This window comes from Callorhinus ursinus, unplaced genomic scaffold (assembly GCF_003265705.2).
Source record: "Callorhinus ursinus isolate GAN/ISIS: 27379988/994484 unplaced genomic scaffold, GSC_fseal_2.0 scaffold42, whole genome shotgun sequence".
Classification (NCBI taxonomy): domain Eukaryota; kingdom Metazoa; phylum Chordata; class Mammalia; order Carnivora; family Otariidae; genus Callorhinus; species Callorhinus ursinus.
This window is the reverse complement of record NW_027397104.1, coordinates 7,680,011-7,702,238: the sequence shown is the minus strand read 5'-3', so window position 1 is coordinate 7,702,238 and position 22,228 is coordinate 7,680,011. Positions and strand designations below refer to the sequence as shown.

At 37.4% G+C, this 22,228-nt stretch overlaps 1 protein-coding gene and 1 pseudogene across 4 annotated transcripts in view; one reads left to right on the top strand and one right to left on the bottom strand.

Moving 5' to 3' along the window:
* The window catches only part of LINGO2 (leucine rich repeat and Ig domain containing 2), a 1,267,465-nt gene that overhangs the window by 232,452 nt on the left and 1,012,785 nt on the right, over nt 1-22,228 (bottom strand). The gene's annotated exons all lie outside the window — the stretch shown is intronic.
* Nucleotides 17,830-18,339, top strand: LOC112809641 (ATP synthase peripheral stalk subunit d, mitochondrial pseudogene; annotated as a pseudogene).

Here is a 22,228-nt window from a genome sequence, read left to right as displayed (position 1 = left end):
GTGTGTGTGTGTGTGTGTGTGTGTGTGTGTGTGTGTGTGTGTGTGTGATCATGACCTGAGCCGAAGGCAGATGCTTCACCGACTGAGCCACCCACGCACCCTCAGACCGCACTACTATAAAATTTTCAAACCTTTAGTAAATGGTAGAAATTCTGATTCAGTTTGACTAAGAAAGCCTTGTTTTCAGTAGTCTCCTCAGGTCCACCCTGATTCTGATGCCAGATTGTCTTCCCCACACCTTCAGAATTTTCTAGGCTGATTTGTCTATAAATGGGGTAGATAAACTCCCCCAAACTGTAAAATTTGGGATGTACCTGCCTCTTTTCTAGGGAGGAAATCCATGGCTTATGCAGAGTCTCACAGGGTTCTATAACCTCCCCCATATTGCTGAAAACAAAAATAAACAAACAAACAAAAGGACTGTGTCAATGGAAGGTGAAGTTGCTGGTATTTGAAGTTTTTCTATTCATTGGATCTGCAGGTACAAAGTAAGCTAGCTATTCATCAGGAGGGGCTAGGGCAGGGCATACCACAACCAGGCCAGATTAATTGATGACATATACTTGTGCTGAAGAAACACTAAATAAAAATAGAATTACATTAAAGAATAATGAGAATTTAATAACGAATGTACCAAACAGATGTCTGCACTCTTGCAGTTTTGCACTGCAATGACCAAATGATCTGCAATTGCATAAGTGGAGAAAACGATCTTGCTCTTTACCAGCTAGGTGCCCATTAGGATTTTGAAGGCAGCCTGTCTTATGCACCAAAGCAGCTGCTCAGTCTTTGTTTCTTAATTTCTTTAAAATAAATGGCCAATCCGAAATCATAGCCCCCTGAACAGAGTTTAAGAGAAAGCATGAAAAAGGTCCATGGCTAAGCTCGCTCTAGGCATGCAAGGCTGGGCTTACTGCCAAGGAGACATCTCTGTGTAAAAATAGATAAATGAGTGAAATAACTCCTGGTCATAGTGGTCAATGCAGGAGGTATTTTACAATCAAGTCTGCAGACTTCCACTTTTTCCTGGACTTTGATTTCATTCTCTAGCCAGCGTCTCACAAAAGCAAGTATCAGTTTTTGTCTAGGCAAGAAGAATGCAATTTTTCATTATCAGTTTATTTATCCAGCCTTCCCTTCCTCCTTTTTCTCCTTCCTCCTCTCCTTCCTTTCTTGCCTCCGTCCCTCCCTTCCTTTTGTCCTTCCTTCCTGTCCACAAATAATTAAGGAGCATTTATTGTGTGCATACTCAATGTCAGGAGCATTATATAAGCTTAGGGAAACTATATGGTATGAATACATGTTACCAATAACCTCAGTGATAAATCCAAATGGTCACATCTCTATCCTCATCTTCTTGACCTGTCGGAAGCATCTAAAGATCTAAACTATCCATCTTTTTAAAACATTATCTCCCCCTGACTCTCATAAAATTACAATGACCTGATTTTCCTCTGATTCACTGGCTACTTTCTAATCAACTCCTCTGCGTCTTCATCCCCTACTTGACCACTAAATTGTGCCCAAGTGCATGTCTTAGGTCACCTTCTCTTTCCTATCTAGTTATCTTCTTTAGTCCTTGGGCTATACATACAATCTATATGCTGATGGCTCCTAAATTTTCATATCCATCCTGAGCCTCCCACCGACACTAGATTTGTATATCTGACTTCTAACTTGATATCTAAATCTCTCTCTCTCTCCCTCTCACTCTCTCATCTTTGATTACGGTGTGCCATACCCCCTGGCCCAGTTCTGGTGGTGACATGGCTCTGCTTAGTCTAGATGACTTAATCCAAAGCCAATCTGTTTCTATGTGTTTTTAAATGCTATCATTGCAAAAATCTATGAGTCATATTTTTTTTTAAGAACACACTAAGTGTTCATGCTCACTACTGGTTTTATTTTTGATTAATCAGTTTAGCAGAGTGGCCAAACTGGATTCTCTTTTGACTCAACATAGACACAAATACACATTATCTGATATGTGCTTTAGGCTGCATATTTTTGAAAATACATTTTTCTATGTTAAAATTTTGTCTTTGAAGCTGCTCCTTCCTTCCCAGGGGGCACGAGAAAAAACAATTTCAACAGTACTCAGTGAGTCACATACTCAAAACATTAAGGGCAAGAGATAATTGCGGAGATGTAGAAGAATCTAACTAGTATGTCATAATATATACTGCTGAATGGTTCATATTTGATGGTTACTGGCATAGTACAAATTTAATTTATTCCTAGAGGAATCAAGATGCAAAGACAGATTACCCTGATGCTCTCAAAAATTTATGCTGGGATTTTAAATGTTTTGTGAAATATTTTTCATGCTGCGACCAATGTTATTATTATAAATATGGTTTCAGCCCCAATGCTTTTCCTCATTGTAGTCCTATTTATTCTTCAGTATAACAGCTAGACTCACATTTACCAAGGCTGCCTTCCATTTATTGTGCTATTTTAATGCAAGATATCATTAATTAGGAATTTGTGTTTCAAACTCACATATGTGCTGCTCTTTAACTTTCTTAACTAAGTTATTTGCAGTGTATGAAAAATGAAACTAATGTCTCCTATGATTTCTTAATATTAAATATATACAGGGATAAAAGATAAGACTGCTTGAAGGACAGATACTCAAAATGCATTTTAGATAGATACTGCTGTGTCATTAATGCTGACTGCTGTCAGCAGAAATGTTCTTTTGAAAACATTTTATTGAAGGGATCTTTACTTTTCAACTATTTTCAGCAGTAAGATCGTGTATTAAGACATATATACACAGAAAGCAGGTTGCTAAAAAAACATGGGTTAGCAAGAAAAGTTAGCTCCATACCCTTGTAAGTGGTATCGTTTGGGTTATTGAAGGATATTTAAGGAAATAGCAAATAAAAATTTAAGGATTTTGAAAGGTATAAAAGTGAGCACTTAGTAAAAATATATACTATAATTGGATAATAAAATAAGGGAGAAAGTGGAACTATATTAATTACATCAAGACTCATAAGGAGCCAACAGGTAATTTCTCAGAAAACTGAAAATATATGGAAAAGTATTATATAAAGTTATTGATATAAATGTAACCACTAGAACCAAGTGTTCAGTGAGTCACATACTCAAAACATTAGGGGCAAGAGATAATTGCGGAGATGTAGAAGAATCTAACTAGTATGTCATAATATATACTGCTGAATGGTTCATATTTGATGGTGTTTGTTTTGTTTAGTCATTGTTCTATAACAAGTCTCAAAATTCATTGGCTTATGACAGCAACAATCATTTTATTATCTCTCATCTGTTCTGCGGGTGAGGTATTATTTTATGATTATGTCATATTAGTCACTATACAGGACTTCATTAGTTTTTGATGTAGTGATCCATGATTCACTGTTTTCATATAACACCCAGTGCTCCATGCAGTACGTGCCCTCCTTAATACCCATCACTGGGCTAACCCATCCCCCCACACCCTCCCCTCTAGAACCCTCAGTTTGTTTCTCAGAGTCCATGGTCTCTCATGGTTCATCTCCCCCTCCGATTTCGCCCCTTCATTTTTCCCTTCCTTCTCCTAATGTCCTCCCTGCTATTCCTCATGTTCCACAAATAAGTGAAACCATATGATAGTTGACTTTCTCTGCTTGACTTATTTCACTTAGCATCATCTCCTCCAGTCCCATCCATATTGATGCAAAAGTTGGGTATTCATCCTTTCTGATGGCTGAGTAATATTCCATTGTGTATATGGACCACATCTTTATCCATTCATCTGTTGAAGGGCATCTCAGCTCTTTCCACAGTTTGACTGTTGCAGACATTGCTGCTATGAACATTGGGGTACATAGGGCCCTTCTTTTCATTACATCTGTATCTTTGGGGTAAATACCCAGTATCATGCAGGTCTTTTAAAATACTGTGATTCTAAGTCCCAACATCTGATAACTAGAATGGCCCAAGATCTATAGCCCAGGTGACAGCCCAGCTTCAGAAAAGGACTATACCCATGCCCACGTCACATAGTTCTCTAGTACGTCACCCTACCTAGTATAGTGCTAGGCACATAGATAGGTGCTTTACTGATATGTAGACACTGAGCTTCTTGGAAATGATTCAGAGTCCCTTATGTTATTCCAGTCATGTGGTGGCCGGAGCTGGACCAGCCAAAAGCTGGAGCAACTAGGAACCAGCCATTGGGGCTTCTCATGCCCCCTGCCTCATCTCTATAAGCTAGTCTGGTCTTCATGACAGCATGGCAATCTCAGTGCAATCAGACTGCTTGTGTGGAAGCTGCTTTTCCCACAGTGAACAGCCCAAGAAAGTAAAGTAGACGTGCATGGAATTTTTGTGATTTTGCTTTGTAAATCATACAGTATCTCTTGCACCTTCATTTATTGTGCAAGGCAGGCAAAGGCCAGTCCAGGTTCCAAGGAAGGAGAAAGACCCTGTCTTTTTAAAAGGGAATTGTCCAAGTCAAATGGCCAGAATATACGGAATGGGAGATATTGATGGGGTCATCTCTGGAACATATGATCTGCCAAACCTTCCCTATTATCAGAAGAAATACATAACAAAAGAAATTGAATATAGACTATGAATTATGACATATAGTAATAGTAGCCAACAGCACACACCAAGCACTTTTCTAAATCCTTTACAAATACTGATGTAATACTTAACCAAAATTCTGTGAAAGATACCAGTAGAATCCTCATTTTACGCATGAGGAAATTGAGGCAAGAAGAGTAAAATAAATTGCCAAAGGCTCTGCAGCTAATTGATTATTGAGCTGAAGACAGACATCGGGCTCCAGGCTTCATTCCCTCAGTTCCTTAGTCATATTTCTCTCATAAGGACGGAAGGAAGACCTAACCTAGGCATCCTAACAAAAAGTGGCCAAATTCCAGAGTTAGAAGGAAAAGCTCGTAAATTCAATAAAAAAAACTCCAAGTAAACGCTACCTGAGAAATGTATGTAAAACAGAGTGACATAGAAATTAAAGAAAGAAAAGAAGGGGTAAAACATGCCTGACAATGCAAACAACTACAATAAGTGAAGTGCTCAAAATTAGCATACTGGAATAAACTGACTATATACATATACACAAACAATAGCCATTTACAAAGAAAATCAAAGTAAAAGACTCAATTTACAATGGAAACAAAAATGTATAATATCTAGAAATAAGCTTGACAAAAGTATGAAGAATTTAAATGAATTAAATTCTTAACTTTGACAAAGAAACAAAAAGATTTAAACCTGCAAAACTGTGCCATTTTCTTAGGAAGATGCAACATTATAGGGGTGTCGGCTCTCCTAAGCCAATCTGAAAAACTGAGGGAATCATAGTAAAAATACCCCTAGATTTCTCGGGGCACCTTGCTGGCTCAATTGGAAGAGCATGTGACTCTTGATCTCTGGGTCATGATTTTGAGTGCCACACTGGGTGCAGAGATTAATAAATAAATAAATAAATAAATAAATAAATAAATAAATAAATAAACAAACAAACAAACTTAAAAAGAATACCCCTAGATTTTTTTTTCTAAATCTAGACAAATTAAATCTAAAATTTATATGGAAAAATATAAGCAAGGCTATCTGAGAAACTTCTGAGGGAAAAGAACAGAATAATTAAGAGAAGCTAGTCTACATAATACTAAAACATGTTATAAAGCAAAAATATCTAAAACAGTATAGTACAGATTAACAAAATTGGTTAAAAAGACCAGAAATTAAATGTAGTTTATAATAAATGTAATAAAGATGACATGTCAAATCAGTAGGAATAGCATGGATTTTTCAATAAAATGCTGTTAATCAGTATTAATCCAGAAAAATAATAAAGTTGGAGTATATGTCATTGTTTTATCAATATGAATTCTAGATGGATCCCAGATTTTATTTTTTTTAAAGATTTTATTTATTTATTTGAGAAAGAGAGAATGAGAGAGAGAGAGAGAGAGAGCACAAGAGGGGGGAGGGTCAGAGGGAGAAGCCGACTCCCCGCTGAGCAGGGAGCCTGATGTGGGACTCGATCCCGTGACTCCAGGATCATGACCTGAGCCAAAGGCAGTTCCTTAACCAACTGAGCCACCCAGGTGCCCTGGATCCCAGATTTTAAAAAAGCAGTAAAAACTGGAAGGAACCCTGGGTGCATATTCTTTAAGAATCTCAGATCCATGAAGGTTTCTCTAAATATTATACAACACTTTGAAACTATTAAAAGGAAAAAATGTATAAATTCAATGTATAAATATTCAGGAGAATTTGCATGGCATAAAAATTATCAAGTCAAAAGATAAATAGCAAACCAGAAAAAATATATATTTAGAATTCATACCACAGAGGGCTAATTATCTTAAAAAACTTTCCAAAATCAACAAGAAAGATAATTTGCATAAAAGAAAACACAAAAGGCTATTGATCATCCCCATGCATTATAGAAGAATGCAAAGTAACACTAAAAGTGAGATACTAATTTTTTTTCCTAACAGATCGGGAAAATTAGGATAAATTTGATAATGCACCATGCTGATAAAGGTGTTGGTGGACACATTATATAAATGGGAGGGAAATTTGGTTGAAACTTTAGGATGGTAATGTGGTATAGCTATCAAAATCACATGCACATACACTTTTACTCAAGCATTTTATTTCTAGGAGTTTATTCCACAGATACATATTTGAGGAATGACACAGAGAAACAGGGTAAAAATATCTAAATATCCATCAGTAGTGGTCTTTCAAGGTAAATTAGAATGTCTTATTAAAAATCATGTGAGTTCTAGTTGCACGAATATGAAAAGATTGCTGAAAGCATGTTACAGAATGGTATGTATAGAGTTTTACCATTTGTATTAAGTGTAAATGTGCATGTATTTACTTACACCACATGCTCAAGTATGCATAAATTATCTTTGCATGGGCACGTACAACAAATGTCACAGAGGTTGCTTCTAGGAAGAGCAGGAATGAAGACAGAGGTGAATTTATTTTACACCAACTGCGTATGTTTGCTTTTCAAGCTTTTTACTATTATATGCATACCTATGCAAAAGCGGAGAAAGTATTTCTATTTTCAACTCATTTTGCCATTTCTTCCTTTTCTTTTTTAATATGCTAAAAGTATTTTTAAAACGGAACTGTCTTGAGGAACTTCCAGCTGCTGAGAATTCTTAACTACCATTAAAACTTTCCAGGAGACTCTATAGCAGTAGCCAAGAAAAAGACGACCCTATCGTTTAGTGTATCTCCAACATCTAGTTTGGTAAAGTTTAGGACAAGTGTGCCATTATGTTCATATACAGTCTTATGGAATCATAGGATCTCAGAATCAAAACGACCTTAAATGTCCCATCTATGTCTTTGCAATGTTTTTAATGATTTCCTGACAAGTGCTCTGGCTCAGTCTCTGTTGAAAGATGCCAATGTTTAACAATTCTCTTCACTGAAATTAAAGTAAAAACTTCTTTAAAAAATATTTATTTACTTATTTGAGAGAGAGAGACCGCGCATAGGCAGGTAAGGGGCAGAGGGAGAAAATATCTAAGCAGAGTCCCACTGAGTGCGGAGCCTGACCTGGGGCTCGATCTCATGACCCATGAGATCAGGACCTGAGCCAAAACCAAGAGTCTGATGCTTAACCAACTGAGCCAGTCAGGTGCCCCATTAAAGTAAAAACTTTATTGAAAGATTTTCTCAGAATATTATGAAGATTTCCTAGATAATTTCTTTTCCATAATTGTTTGAAAAAAGTCACCATCTACAATCCTGTTTTTCTGTGAAGCCCAGTTTTGCTAGAATACTAGTCTTGTGCATACATATATCATAGCTCTTATTACTCAGCGTTGCAGCCTTTTACTTATTTACCTAACTTCCCTCTAGATTGTTACTTATCTTTATTCCCACTGCCTACTTAGCATATTGCTTGGCACATTATAGGTAATCAATTAATGCTTTGTAATGAAGGCATGGGTTTCATTAAATCCCATGTTTTTTTTTTTTCCAATGTACTCAGTAGTTTGGAAGATTATGGGCTACCTTCTTCATTTTGAGGTAATTCAGCTGGATTCTTACATTTCAAATGAATGTGTCTCTCTCAGTCAATATCTGTTTCTGCTAATCTGAACTGATAAATGCCTAATACGTTCTCTATCTTCAAACTGACATCATACCAATAATAGAGAGACCTATGTCATCCTACTGAATCCAATTCCAGAAAATACATGAAAATATAAGTTCCCCAAAATGATTAGCATAGGATAATCATAATCATAATCATAATAATTTGAAGTATTACTACAGGACTCCAAAACCACAGGTCATAAAGATAACCAAATAAAGACCTTCATGGTTACTTTGTATGAGCTGAAATGCAATTTCAAATGTCAGTTAAACTTAATTTAGGAAGAAAGGAAAACTTCCTGTGTAAAATGAAGTCTGATTAGAAAACAAACAAGCAAACAAACAAACACAAAGATGACAAAACACTCTCTAAAACAGGGAATTTTTAAAAGCAAAAAGGAGTTTTATGATCACAAGAAATGCAGAGCTATCAGGGGCTACCTGATACAAAAAGCATTTAAGCTAATGTCGTTCCTCCTAATAGGGTGATACACTGAAAAATCATGACTAAGATGGGCAACTTTCCCTCTGGGGTTATTTTAAGCAAAAAGTGTGGGGTCTAGGTTTGAGTTGCTTTTAATGACATCAAATTTCCTTCCAGTTTTATCTATTTTATTCCTTTTAGAAAGGAAAAAAAAAAGGCCTCCAAATTTGAGAGAAAAAATAAGACTTCACGTTTCTAAGATGAAAGGCACAGGCTTGATCTGGGGTAGCATTCTCATTGTATAAAAGAGAACCAGGCCATGTAAGTTAGAGCAATGATTTTCCCAAAGCAGAGACCATTTTCCTAAGGAAAAACCGAACATTTGCATATGCCTTCAAAAATACAATTACTTCTGAAAATTCAGTATTTAGTCAGAATATACTTTCTCTAAAGGCCTGACTCTTTTGGTGCAAAATATTCTTGATAAAAATCTGCATGTGAGGGCGCCTGGGTGACTCAGTTGTTAAGCGTCTGCCTTTGGCTCGGGTCATGATCCCAGGGTCCTGGGATCAAGCCCTTCGTCGGGCTCTGTGCTCCTGGGAAGCCTGCTTCTCCCTCTCCCACTCCCCCTGCTTGTGTTCCCTCTCTCACTGTGTCTCTCTCTGCCAAATAAATAAATAAAATCTTTAAAAAAAGTTAAAAAAAACTGCGTTTAAGTTTAGTTGTTCTGTGAAATTGAATATTTTAATTGCAATAGGTCTGTTTAACATAGAAAGAAGTGATACATAAGTAAATAAATGTCCTCCAAGCATCTATTTTGATTACAAATTTCTCCGTGCGGAATATCAGCATTCTAATATTTCAACGACAAAATATTAGAAAATAAAATGAAAGTTTTCTTTGGTTTTGAAGCATTTAAATACTAAGGTAATTCTACAGAAAAATAATTTTTAAAAAATTAAATAAATAAATCACTGTACAAGAAACTTGACCTAGTTACTAGCTTTAGCTACTGGGCTGGAAGATTCAGGGTTTTGTTTGTTTGTTTGTTTTTTCCTATTGCCTCCCTGCTTCTAAATCACACAGCTATCTTTAAGATTCCAATGTCTCTGTTTTATTTTCCCCTTTCCCGTGGAAGAGATCCTGTCACTTAAGCTAGCGTGCCTTCTGATGCTGAGCTTCTCATCTGCCTACATTCCTCTTCTCTCCTCCTTCTCCCTTCCTTTCCTGCTCCTTTTCCTCTCTCTCTTCCTCCTTTTTAAATTCCCCGGCTACCTTTAAATTCTTAAAATAAATGTGCCATTGCTCTGGCACCTGCTGTTGTCCTCTCTCTCAAATAAGCTGATTCTGGTTCATTGATTCACAGACTTTATTGTTCATCAGAATCACCTGGGATACTTGATTTAAGATGCTGGTTCTCTGGTACATCAGTTCACTAGGGCTACAGTAACAAAGTAGCACCATGCGAATGACTTAAACAAACAGAAATTTATTGTCCTACAATTTCAAGAGGCTAGAAGTCCAAAATCAAGGTGTTGGCAGGGTTGGTCCCTTCTAAGGGCCGTGGGAGAGAATTTATTCCTTCCCTCTCTCTTCTTCTGCAGCTTTGCTGGCAATCTGGCATGCTTGGTTTGTAGGTATCATTTTCAGTGGCATTATTCCTATCTGTGTGTATGTGTGTCCATGTTTCCCCTTTTTATAAGGACACCATTCATATATTGGATTGGAGACCAACCTTACTCCAGTATGACTTCATCTTAGCTTGATAATTACATCTGCAAAGACCCTATTTCTAAGTAAGATCACATTCTGAGTCACCGGGGGCTAGGACTTACAACACAGGAAATTTGGAGGGGGCACAACTGAATTATAACACCCTTTTTGAAAGTTTCACTCAGCATATCCAAGATGGCAAACAGTGAACTGTATTTTTAATGAATACAACTGGCAATTTTGACGCAGAGGTTATCAGCTAATAACTCTCTGAAAAACACTAAAAAAAACTTGGAAGTGAAAGCTCATTTATTAGTTTTTAGAGTGGTGATTCTCTCCTAGAGGTGGTTGTGAAGCTTTTCCTGGCTTTTCCACCAGAAACACTTTACACTAACGTTTCCTTCAGAGTCATATATATTGCTTAGAAAAAAAAAACAAAACAAAAGAGGGACTTCCAATGCAGAAAATCCTGGCTCAAATCCTGCTCTGGTGATTTCATCTTTCATTAGTGTATAATCATGGACAAGTAACCTAACTTTTGTGAGCCTTTATTTTCACAAATGTAAAATAGGAATAATGAGCTGAGAGAAACATAAGGAAAATGCCTGGCACAAAGTAAATGCTCAATAAATAATAGTTATAACTCTCTATCCTAAGCTTGGGTCATGGCACAAAATAATTTTCTTGGAATGTCTTCAGTAATGGGCACTGCTCAGACATATATTCTCTACCTAAATTTATGTAAACAAATAGGGAGTGGGAAATCTCATTACAATCCTTAGCTATTTTTTATTGTGCAAAACAGTGCATGTGGGGACACCCTGGGTGGCTCAGTCGGTTGAGTGTCTGCCTTCAGCTCAGGTCATGGTGCCAGGGTCCTGGGGTCTAGCCCAATGTCAGGTTTTCTGCTCAGCAGGGAGCCTGCTTCTCCTGCCTGCCGCTCCCCGCTGCTTGTGCTCTCTGACAAATAAAAAATCAGTGCATGTTTAATGTGTACTAGAATGTAAACTCTTTAAAGCAGGGGCTTTGTTTTGTTCACTGCTGTAACCCTAGTACATACTGCAGAACTTAGGACCTAGTAGGTGCTCAATAAATAATTAAACATTAAACAAATTTTCAGATGCTTAGAGAAACAAAAAGCAGGGAATTATTCCATTCTTAAAACTACAACAAAATCTATAGCCTTCCACATATAATGATTGAGGCTCTATTTTATACAATAATATACAGTGAAAAATTATGATATTAAGTTTTCCTGTAAATCATGATTTTAAATGACAGCACAGTATTTCAATGTGTTCATATACCGTAATTCATTTAACCATTTTGGAGGGACCTAGTTTCTTTCTGAGGCAGGGGAAGAGTGAGGAGCCTGTAATGATACACAGAAGGATTCTGAAAATTTGATTTTCAGAATTCATGGCTGAATTGGGATAAGCATTGCTTAATTAGTTAATGTCTTGTCAAAGATTTCCAAAAAGAAGGTGAATGGACCCACAAGAAATATATACTAGCAAATAAGACAATAATAAAATGATCAATAAATAGAATCAAGGAAATGCCCTATCAAAGTGTCAGCACCAATGGAATAAACTAGATAGATCTGTATCAGCGAATGTTATAATTAGAATACAACCCTTGTTATTAACTATAGCACTGAGCTCTGGATCCCAGGGTGTTCAGTGGAACATGATTTCACGGGGATATAATGGGTGTGAAAAGAAGCAAACAAATAAAAATGGAGTACATGGCCAATATGTTTGGAAATCAATGGGCTAAAAAACAATTTTTTTTCTTGTGGTTCATCAGAGCATTTGCTATTCTAGAGTGTACTTTGAGTCTCCAAAAAGGATCACAGAATGTATATAGTTTTTTCAAAAGTTATTTGACACTGAGTACTTTTATTTACTGAATGTCACCAGGGGCTAGTGTTCCATGGAATGCCCTTTAATATTGGTTTTCAGGATATTCAAAGCCAGGTTTACAGTGTTACTGTAGCAACTATTTTCACTTAGTTGTATTTTTCCTAGACCTCATTCATATCCATATACATGTATCTATAATTATACCTGCATCTTCATATATTTCCTACACACACACACACACACACACACCCACACACACCATCTTTTTTTACTGTATGTATTTCCTGTGAGTCAGTTTGAACCTTTTGTGGAACTGTCTGTATAAAGGATTGATTACTAGTTATCTAATTAGATAATGCTTACTATTTTTACATTTGTTTTGTAACAAGAGGACCTACCCAAATTGTAAGATAGTGATGCTCTTTCCCCAACCCTATTAGTATTCTTTTCCTTTGTTTTTGTATCATCTTTGCCACTATGTTTCCATGGTTACTTATTCTGATTATGCTCTTAGTTAGTTGTTAGCTACACATCCTTACATAATCATATGTCAAAGCCACCTCCTGGGCACACATTGCATGTGGCTGGTTTATGAACGGTCATCCCTCAGTTCCAGAACCTACACTGAGGTTTTCTCCATCAAAGTATTGTTGGAAGAGATAATTATTATTTTTTTAAAGATTTATTTATTTGTTGGAGAGAGAGAGAGAGTGTGCCTGTTAAGCGGCAGAGGGAGAGGATCTCAAACAGACTCCCTGCTGAGTGTGGAGCCCAACCTGTGGCTCAGTCTCACCACCTGAGATCATGACCTGAGCTGAGATCAAGAGTCTGGACGCTCAACCGACTGAGCCACCCAGGCATCCCGGAAGAGATTATTGAGAGGACATGACCACTGGTTGACCCAAGAGCCAGATTCAGGCAATTAAAAGTTCCTCACCCCCTCTCCTGTCCTTGGAATGTATACTCTGTCCACTGTTCCCATAGCTGGAGCCACTTCAAGGATACAATCTTGAGATAGTAATGTGTTGTTGAGATCACCTGGATGGTAAACATGACTGAAACCCTGGACCCCATTAAGGCCTCTATATCAACTTTTAAGAATCAGGTGAGTGGGGGTGGAGAGTTACTCATCTTGCAGCCACCTAAGACAAGCCTTGTAAATAAGTTTCCTTGCTTATTAAAACTGCCATCTACCAACACGGAGTGGCCTACCTCTTCCTTTGGTCTCTCCTTTCAGTGCCAGATTCGAATTTCACCCTGGGGAACTCCCTAGGTTTCCAACCAAAAAGTGTTATTTAGATTAACTGCTTACTTAAAATGGAACCCTCCCCAGGAGAATTTTTGTACTTAATGGTAACTTTTTTCTTTTTTATATAAATGGTCTTAATTCGCACCTCTGTAAATGATACCAGAGAACCACCTGTTTCACCTGAAAACAGAAAAGAAACTACTGGAATTGTGAAGAGGTGGGTCTTTAGAAATTTTTGAGAACTGTTTTAAGGAAGAAATGGGCACTGGCTTCCATTAGCTATCTGATTGCTTGGGGTTCATTTGAATAATGGGGACTTGCCCCCTGAGTTTAAAGAGTATATATCAGTGTCAAAATCAAGTGTCAGTCATCCATTGAATGGGCCCACTAGATTGGCTCCTTATGTAATTTTGTAAAAGGATTTTTTTAAAGATTTATTCATTTATTTTAGAGAGGGAGGAGCACAGGAAGAGGGAGAGAGAATCTTAAGCAGACTCCACGCTGAGCGTGGAACCCAGTGTGGGGCTCGATCTCATGACCCTGAGATCACCACCTGACCTGAAACCAAGAGTCAGATGCTTAACCAACTGTGCCACCAAGGTGCCCCCTTTGTGAAAGGATATTGCTATTGAATTATGTCAAGGAATGACTTTGATATGTGACTGTTCCTGTCACTTCAATAATATGTTTTAAGTTTCAAATCCCAAATCCACAGCAGACTCTATTCTAGGGACTGGGGGACACAGAAATGACTAAGACCCTGTCTTTTGGGGTTTATATCTGATTTAAGTTTAACTCACAAGCAGGCAGGCAGAAATATTTGTGTTGACATAACTCAATGATCACATTTGGAGAGTCAGGAATGAGTATTTCTCGCCCAAATGTTTCCTTTTCTGACATGCACCTGTGTTTTGTTGTTCCTTTACTCTGGAATTCCTTTCCCCAGATATTCACATCTGGATCCTCCTGTCCTCCAGATCTTAGCCTTAAGGGCACATCTGCAGAGATGCCTTCCCTGACCTATTGCAATCCATTGGTCATATCACCATCATCATCATATTTATTCCTACATAACATTCATCACCACCTGATAGTAATCTATTACCCCTTTTATCTCTAACTAGCATGTTAAGTGCTCAAAGACAGCAGCTTTGTGTACCTTGGACATCACATTTTAAGTTACTTAATTAGTTATTGAATTTAACTATTTTGAATTTAACTCATTGAATTAACACACTTAACTAGTTATTGGATGAATGTTGTTCAACCAGAAGAAAAAGGAAGAGAAAAATGGCAGTATTTACCAGTTTTGTTCAGGTAGGGAATCATATATTTCGGTGGCAAAAATATTTTCATCAATAGAGAGTCATTCTCTATGATGAAATGTAGATGATTCTTTAGTCCTCCTCATTGTCCAGATGAAGAAACCTTAAACCTATCACACTTTCTTCCAGTCCAAGCTCAGCTAAAAAGTGCAGTCTAAAATGTTAACTTCTCAGGTACCCTAATTTCCAGTGAAACAGACACTACAGCTCAGGTCACCAGAAAGCTTTTATAAATACACTGGAATTTGGTTTAATTATCTATATCTTGTGAATTTGAGCATGTCAAGTTAGACTTCTTGTGCTGGATAACCTTTGAATGTAACTGCCATGGATTCCTTGATCTATAAAGCTGAAAGTAAGATATTTAAGAGTAGTGATCACAAAAAAAGAAGTTACTCTAGAAAGCCTTCTCTGAGTAATCAGCAGAATTTTTAGAAAACATATCCAAGAGTGGTGTGGATTCTATAAATTTAATAATGTTCAAATCAAACATAAAAATATAAAAATGGGAGTGCCTGGTGGCTCAGTAGGTTAAATGTCTGCTTTGGACTCAGGTCATGATCCTGGAGTGCTAGGATTGAGTCCTGTGTTGGGCTCCCCACTTCTCGGGCAGTCTGCTTCTCTCTCTGACCCTCCCCCTTCTTGTGCTTTCTCTCTCTCACTCTCAAATAAATAAGTAAAATCTTTAAAAAAATATGTAAATACCTAGTTTGATGCTAAATATAATGCTTTTTTTTAAAAAAAAGATTTATTTATTTTAGAGAGAGAGAGAATGCATGTGCATGCAGGGGGAGGGGCATAGGGAGAGGGTGAGAGAAAGAATCTCAAGTAGACTCTCCACTGAGTGTAGAACCCAACATGGGGCTCAATCCCATGACCCTGAGCTCATGACTTGAGCTGAAATCAAGAGTCGGACACTTAACTGAATGAGCTACCCTGGAGCCCCCTAAATAGCACTTTTAAACAGTGCTACTTGTTTGATGGAAATGCCAGTCATTTTTAGAAACATTTGTCTCTACCATCCAAGTTTTGAAAAGAAATCATTGCTAAAGGCAATATCTGGGGATGAAGACCACCACCTGATATTAATTACTAATTTTTTTTAACCTCTTTGGTTTTCTGTAATATCTAGTTAGAAAGTCTCTGGAATGCCAAACTGACTTGCATACTTAACCAATAAGTATATTTCCATAGGTAAATAAAATATTATCTCTTCAAAATACATGTCACAAAAACTTTGTATTTTGAGAAACTTGAGAAGTCAAGAACAAAGCAGTATTTACAATATGAAGCATTAATACATGAAGACCAGAAGGATGAAACACACTGTCTTCTATAGCTTTCTTACAAGGAATCTTCTATTTACTAGTTTAAATGAATTATTGAAATACCTTATAGATTACTACTGACTGATTCAATGGCTAATTTACTCATTGCTGTCAACTACTCATGCAAGCCCAACTATTTTTGCACATTTTGATGGTTTTTGTTCATGTAAGATCCAACTATGTGATTTTACTTTAGACCAGGAATATTAATCAAGTTCAGATACAATAGGTGTACCTTTTGTGGTATAGATAAATAATATTTCTCTATCTTATTTTCACTGATAAAGATATGAAACGCTCTTAAAAGCTACACCACAGAAACTTAAAAGTTAAATCACAGGTGCTGATTTAAGTCCCATGCATTATGTATTTGTCATTATTGATAACACTTCTATGATAATTTTTTACTCTATCTAAATACAGTTCTTTTTAATATGATCACCTGTAAATAATTGCTATTCAAAGAAAGGTACTTTTAGGTTACCACTGAAATTCATGTCAAATGCAATATAGTTCCCATTTCCCTCTGTAAACTAGTCAATTGGAATAATCACAGCCTGGTAAGAAGATTAAGACTATTTAGTATCATTTAGGATTCTTAAAACACCAATTCCATAATTTTTAATTACTTTACATAAATTATAAAGAATTTATAAAGATTTCAGACAGGCTAATTATTGCCTCTAAAAATCTTTCCTCATGTTTTATTCCTTTGTTAAAGACCTGAATGATTTCTTATGATTAGGAGGCATTTGTCATGAAAATAAAATATAAAACTGACCAATGAATTTCTCGTTAGGAGAAAAAAACTCTGTTCTCACATCCAATCTCACAACAAAAAAAGGGTCTCCATTCTAAATTATTGTTCTCTTTCTTGGGGCGCCTGGGTGGGTCAGTCGGTTAAGCGACTGCCTTCGGCTCAGGTCATGATCCTGGAGTCCTGGGATCGAGTCCCGCATCGGGCTCCCTGCTCAGCAGGGAGTCTGCTTCTCCCTCTGACCCTCTTCCCTCTCGTGCTATCTCTCATTCTCTATCTCTCAAATAAATAAATAAAATCTTTAAAAAAAATAAATAAATTATTGTTCTCTTTCTTAATCCCCATCCTGATTCATTAAAAAGCTAAAAGAGATTCCCATATTTTAAGTTTATGTATGTATCTCAGCTCTGGAATATGAGCTATAGGGACCCAACAGAAAAGTCCATAAACCAATTTTGGAAACTGCTGAATCTGAAGACATGAATTTTTGGTTCCATGCCTAAAAATAATTATCTATGTTTAATTCCAAAAATAGACTTTCAGTGTCTGCCAATATTTTAAGAACTGAAGCGGAAACTTGAGATTTTTTTTAAAATGAAACTTGGCTGTTGCTTATGTCTTCATGGGGCCCAGGTAATATTTCTGTGCATGTGTGAATAAGTAAACCGTAAATTCAAGGTCCGCTTTTTGGCTTAAGTGAATGTTACCAGTTACACCTACTTTCTAATTCCATCTCCAAATGTAGCTCCTTCTATACCAATATTGGACCAGTGTCCGTTATTTTGTGGCTGATTTACTTTTTGTTAAAACTAATGTCAGAATGTTTGCAGTTGTGCCTAAGAATGTTTCAAGGTTACAAATATACAATTTAGAGACTTTTATGTTTAGAATTTTCAGTTTTGACTTTAAAAATCACTACAAGTCTTCGGACCAAAAATAATTGTCCTTTACTCCATCAGCTCCCCAGGAGGGATTATAAGTAACCCTTAATATTTTGATACAAATCATAATATTTTAAAACCCATTTAAAGTATTTTATAGTAGAGGCCGCTGGGGTCGGTGAAGGATCTCAAGATGGCTGCGTGAAAACTTGCTCTAAAAACCATTGACTGGGTAGCTTTTGGGGAGATCACACCCCAAAACCAGAAGGCCATTGCTAACTCCCTGAAATCCTGGAATGAGACACTTACCTCCAGATTGGCTACTCTCCCTGAGAAACCACCTGCTATCGACTGGGCTTACTACAAGGCCAATGTGGCAAAGGCTGGTTTGGTAGATGACTTTGAGAAGAAGTTTAATGTCCTGAAGGTTCCTGTGCCAGAGGGTAAATATACTGTTCAGGTGGATGCTGAAGAAAAAGAAGATGTGAAAAGTTGTGCCGAGTTTTTGTCTCTCTCAAAGGCCAGGATTGAGGAATATGAAAAAGAGCTGGAGAAGATGAGGAACATAATTCCATTTGATCAGATGACCGTTGAGGACCTGAATGAAGTCTTCCCAGAAACCAGATTAGATAAGAAGAAGTATCCCTATTGGCCTCACAAGCCAATTGAGAATTTATAAACTTGAGTTGGGTCGAAAGCTCTGGCCCTCGTATTGTAAATGATGGACATTAAAAATAATGATATGGAAAAAAAAGTATTTTATAGTAGCCATCAGGGAAATTCAAATCAAAACCACACTGAGATACCACCTTACACCAGTTAGAATGGCAAAAATTGACAAGGCAAGAAATAACAAATGTTGGAGAGGTTGTGGAAGAAGGGGAACCCTCTTACACTGTTGGTGGGAATGCAAGTTGGTACAGCCACTTTGGAAAACAGCGTGGAGTTTCCTCAAAATTTAAAAATAGAACTACCCTATGACCCAGCATTTGCACTATTGGGCATTTACCCCAAAGACACAGATGTAGTGAAAAGAAGGGCCATATGCACCCCAGTGTTCATAGCAGCAATGTCTGCAATAGCCAAACTGTGGAAAGAGCTGAGATGCCCTTCAACAGGTGAATGGATAAAGAAGATGTGGTCCATATATACAATGGAATATTACTCAGCCATCAGAAAGGATGAATACCCAACTTTTACATCAACATGGATGGGACTGGAGATTATGCTGAGTGAAATAAGTCAAGCAGAGAAAGTCAATTATCATATGGTTTCACTTATTTGTGGAATAAGGAATAGCATGGAGGACATTAGGGGAAGGAAGGGAAAAATGAAGCAGGGGAATCAGAGGAGGAGATGAACCATGAGAGACTATGGACTCCGAGAAACAAACTGAGGGTTTTAGAGGGGAGGGGGGTGGGGATGGGTTAGCCCAGTGACTGGCATTAAGGAGGGCACGTACTGCATGGAGCACTGGGTGTTACATGCAAACAATGAATCATGGAACACTACATCAAAAACTAATGATGTACTGTATGGTGACTACCATAACATAATAAAAAAATTAAGTATTTTACAGTGATACATGTTGTGGTGGCTTCATTGTGCCCATTTCTCTAGAGAATAATTTTCCAATCTTGGATTTGAGAAGATAGGAGGAGATTGAAATTATATGCCTTACTGCAAAGTTCTGGTGGGGGGCTGCCTAAGGGCAAAGTGTGGCCAGGGGCAGAGTGGGCAGCCAGAGTAGATTCACAGTCAGTTCTCTTTCCCTGCATTCAAGATGGTCCTTTCCCTTTATTGCATCTGGTGTCTTACTACATAATCTTCCTAATTTTATTTCTATAGAGAATAAAGCTCCTCTCACCATTTTAGATGGGTGAACAGATCTGGGCTTCTATGTACTTTTTTTGTTTCAAGTTTTTATTTAAATTCTAGTTAGTTAACATATAGCGTAATACTGGTTTCAGGAGTAGAATTTAGTGATTCATCACTTACATATAATGTAATTAGTTTTTCTACAGACTTTGAAACAATACTCCATCTTCAATCTCAGCATTCACCAGCATTCACAGGCACATGAGGTCTGTAACCTCTGAGTATGTGGCGGACCTAGGACTTTTCATCTGCTCTTTTCACACTTGCTTCAGCCTCTCCTGGCATTTAGACTTCCAATTCCTCTGCTCTGCTAAGTCCTTAGCACTTGGCTATTTAATTTCCACTTCCCATTATTTTATCGATGCCACTCCTCCACTGTGATCTCTCCTCTCCTGCTTATTGTTGTTTCTGGGTGTATTCTTGTATAGTCAAATTAATGTTTCAGGAGGGAGTAGAGATAATGCATATGTTCCATATGCCATATTTCTTCTTCATTCATCACAGAGAACAAAAATCTCTGTAATAAGCACACGTAATCTTAAAAGCAGTTAGGAAATTGTGCTGCCTAACTCCCATGCTCTAACCTGAATTTTTTAAGCATCCTCTCATGGATTTCATTGATCCATCCTTTAAACATTTTATAATGATATTGGCTTTAGTTTTAACACATTACAGATTTTCATACATCTAACATATGTTGAACATCTGATATATGTGATACCTGGGTTTGATGGTGGAAACATTCTGTTGGAATCATTGTACATATCACTCTTACTCTGTTGGTTGAATTTATCTGTCCTGAACACATAAATTTTAAAAACATTTTCTTTTTTTTAATAATTGTTATGTTAATCACCATATATTACATCATTAGTTTTTGATGTAGTGTTCCATGATTCATTGTTTGTGCATAACACCCAGTGCTCCATGCAGAATGTGCCCTCTTTAATACCCATCACCAGGCTAACCCTCAGTTCGTTTCCTGAGATTAAGAATTCCTCATATCAGTGAGGTCATATGATACACGTCTTTCTCTGATTGACTTATTTGACTCAGCATAACACCCTCCAGTTTCATCCACGTCATTGGAATGGCAAGATCTCATTCCTTTTGATGGCTGCATAATATTCCATTGTGTATATATACCACCTCTTCTTTATCCATTCATCTGTCGATGGACATCTTGGCTCTTTCCACAGTTTGGCTATTGTGCACATTGCTGCTATAAACATCGGGGTGCACGTACACCTTCGGATCCCTACATTGTATCTTTGTGGTAAATACCCAGTAGTGCAATTGCTGGTTCGTATGGTAGCTCTATTTTCAACTGTTTGAGGAACCTCCATACTGTTTTCCAGAGGGGCTGCACCAGCTTGCATTCCCACCAACAGTGTAGGAGGGTTCCCCTTTCTTTGCATCCCCGCCAACATCTGTCATTTCCTGACTTGTTAATTTTAGCCATTCTCACTGCTGTGAGGTGATATCTCACTGAGGTTTTGATGTGGATTTCCCTGATGCCGAGCAATGTTGAGCACTTTTTCATGTGTCTGTTGGCCATTTGGATGTCTTCTTTGGAAAAATGTCTGTTCGTGTCTTCTGCCCATTTCTTGATTGGATTATTTGTTCTTTGGGTGTTGAGTTTGATAAGTTCTTTATAGATTTTGGATACTAGCCCTTTATCGGATATGACATTTGCAAATATTTTCTCCCATTCTGTCGGTTGTCTTTTGGTTTTGTGGACTGTTTCTTTGGCTGTGCAAAAGCTTTTTATCTTGATGAAATCCCAATAGTTCATTTTTGCCCTGGCCTCCCTTGCCTTTGGCGATGTTTCTAGGAAGAAGTTGCTGCGGCTAAGGTCGAAAAGGTTGCTGCCTGTGTTCTCCTTTAGGATTTTGATGGACTCCTGTCTCACGTCTAGGTCTTTCAACCATTTGGAGTCTTTTTTTATGTGTGGTGTAAGGAAATGGTCCCGTTTCATTCTTCTGCATGTGGCTGTCCAATTTTCCCAACACCATTTGTTGAAGAGACTGTTTTTTTCCATTGGACATTCTTTCCTGCTTTGTCAAAGATGAGTTGACCATAGAGTGGAGGGTCCATTTCTGGGCTCTCTATTCTGTTCCATTGATCTATGTGTCTGTTTTTGTGCCAGTACCATACTGTCTTGATGATGACAGCTTTGTAATAGAGCTGGAAGTCCGGAATTGTGATGCCGCCAGCTTTGCTTTTCTTTTTCAACATTCCTCTGGCTATTCAGGGTCTCTTCTGGTTCCATACAAATTTTAGGATTATTTGTTCCATTTCTTTGAAAAAGGTGGATGGTATTTTGATGGGCATTGCATTGAATGTGTAGATTGCTCTAGGTAGCACTGACATCTTCACAATGTTGGTTCTTCCAATCCATGAGCATGGAACGTTTTTCCATTTCTTTGTGTCTTCTTCAATTTCTTTCCTGAGTATTTTATAGTTTTCTGAGTACAGATCCTTTGCCTCTTTGGTTAAATTTATTCCTAGGTATCTTATGGTTTTGGGTGCAATTGTAAATGGGATCGACTCCTTAATTTGTCTCTCTTCTGTCTTGTTTTTGGTGTATAGGAATGCCACTGATTTCTGTGCATTGATTTTATATCCTGCTACTTTACTGAATTCCTGTATGAGTTCTAGCAGTTTTGGGGTGGAGTCTTTTGGGTTTT